The sequence below is a fragment of the Arachis ipaensis genome, chromosome B03 (genome assembly GCF_000816755.2).
Source record: "Arachis ipaensis cultivar K30076 chromosome B03, Araip1.1, whole genome shotgun sequence".
NCBI lineage: Eukaryota > Viridiplantae > Streptophyta > Magnoliopsida > Fabales > Fabaceae > Arachis > Arachis ipaensis.
Window position 1 is genome coordinate 26,600,957 of NC_029787.2, and position 2,731 is coordinate 26,603,687.

Genomic DNA, 2,731 nt, shown 5'->3' on the forward strand with positions numbered 1-2,731 from the left:
AGATTTGAATTTCACTCCTAACTTAAAAAAAAAAAAAACTCTCCACTTGCAGAAAAATAAGGGCAACCATCAGAGGGTTATCTCCGCCATCGCAATTTTGGCCTCAATATATAGCTCTCCTCTCACTCTTCTCTCCTCTAAGTTTTTTCCCAGTTTTTCTTTTCTCTTTCTCCCTTCTATATTGTGATTTTACTCCGTTTTCTCACTTCCTTCTCATATATCTCTGGTGGTCTCTTTCTTTTTTTAATAAGAATATTGACAGTTCTACATTAATTGTGTTAATTTATTTACACTGAAAATTTAAAATTTATTGTCTCCCTATGACTTATTTTACTTGATTGGTCTAATAACTTAAAAATATAAAAATTCTAACCCCTTTTAGTTTTTAATCCTAACTCTACTTTTCGATTTCATTTTCAATTCCGAATTTTAATTAATTATATCATTTTATTTGAATTCATCTTGTTAGTAGAGTTAGAGGTGCCGTGCGAAATTGATATTTTAGAGTGAAAAGGTATATAATTTAATCATTTTTTCATTTGGCTCTGTTTTATTAATGCGTATTTGTATTTTTTTCTTTATTATTATTAATAATAAATTTTATTTTAATATTCTTATTTGTTGACATAAACTTATTCTAAGTTTTTTATCTGTTGTGTTTTTTTGGACAGCTCATCATCCTAATATTAATGCTGTTGTTGAGCTGCTTATACAGAATAGTTTCTTCTTATTTTTATTAACTATTTGCTTATTAAATAATTTATAACTAATAATGTTGCTTGTAATTTTTAATTTTTTATTATATAATAAATTGTTATGTTGAAAGTTTTAAATTATGTGGTGGATTGTTTTGTTGAAAGTTTTAAATTTTGTCTGTTTTAAAATTTATTTTAATTTTACTAGCACAAAATTTGATCGATAAAATTTATTTGATGCACTGATATATAACATTGGAACCTAAACGGAAAGGTTATGGATTCAAATTCTAGATTGGTTGTCTAAATCTGTGTCTTTTAAATGCTAAGTAAACCATTTACCTTTGATTCATTATAAATTTGCAATTTGGCAGCTCTAATGATTTGAAATCATATGATATTATTACAATGAAATTTAAAAGAGGTGACAGATGTTATATAGCTACATTGAGTACCTTTTTATTTTGTCAATTCTCAATGTTAAAATACTATGCTGGTAATTTTTTAGTAGAATTTAATTTCTGAATATTCTTACAACTTACAAGAATCATAAATAGTTTGGTATGATTCATTTTTTATGTAATGTATTAACATCAGTATAGCCTAAAATCTAATGTTCATTAGTATTGCTCTTTCGATTTCTGGTTTAATTTTGTTTAATTTTATAATTGAGGGTTTGGTGTATTTTAATTTAATTTTTCTACTTAATAGAATTTTCTTATTTTTTTAATTTNAATAGATACTATCGGATTTATTCTGCTATTAATTCAATAGTATCTGACAACTTTTTAGTAGTGACATGATACAAGTTAAATGCTAAAATTTTTTATATAACTTGATTCTTAGTGCAATGCCTCAAAATGGAGCTTTTAAGTGAAATCCAGAGAAATATAAGGTGCAAGAAAATTTTTAAAAACCTTTTCATAGTCTGCAAGAAAGAATTTATATTTTTTTGCTTTTTGTAGTTTTAAAAAAGTTTTTTTTTTATATATTTTTTTGCTTCTTACGACCAACAAAAAGTATTAAAATGACATATTCAAACATGTGGCGAGTCATAAAAAAAAAAACATGTAGCGATAAGGAGACACTGTATCATTTTAAAGAAAAATCAGTTAAATATTGCCGCTTGTATAATCTATTAAGTCCATTAAATAAATATTGTAACGTTATGATAAAGCTTCAATCAAAATATACTCAAACAAATAAAATATAGTTAGTAAAAAAATGATCTAAATCAATTTAAGATAAATTCTTTTTTCAATTATTTTAAAAATTTTCAATTTTTTTCAATCTAAATGCACAGAATTTTCAATTTTTATCTCCACAAATTTTAATTTTTTCACTGGAATTCTTTTTTCAAATTCAATGAGCCAAAATTCTATAATTTTTATTTTAGTTAAATTTTCATAATTTAATTAAAATAATTTAAAATAATATAAAATTTAAATTAAAAAAATTAAATATTATAATAATAAATCTCACATTAAATTTTAAATTAATTTTTATAATATATAAACTCATAAATATTTATGTAATATTTTACAAAATTTAAAATAAAATTAAACTAAAACTAAACATGAGATACTCTCTCAATGTTATCATATTTTGGCATAGGATTCAAGAAACTATATTTCCTAATAACCCGGAGATAAATGTGATGTAGCATAACAAATTAACTCGACATATACTTAGATCCTAATCCTATGATTAGGGCTTGAAAGATTTAGATATTAATATTAATGATTACTAGTAATAAGCGTGACACTTGTAAGGGAAAGGCAACACTCCGAGAAGTGAGACCATTTCTACTTTCTACCTACTAGTAAGCCCACGTGACCATCACAGCTTATTTATTTAAAAGGTTCCAAGAGATGAAACTGAAACGGCAGTAGAAAAGCGAAAGTAAGTACGACCAAGAACAGCACCAACAACAATAACAGATCTAGAATAATAATCATCATCATCATCGTCATCTACCACACAACTAACACACAATAAATATTCTCCTATATGTTACACTACCTCAATTTTAAAAT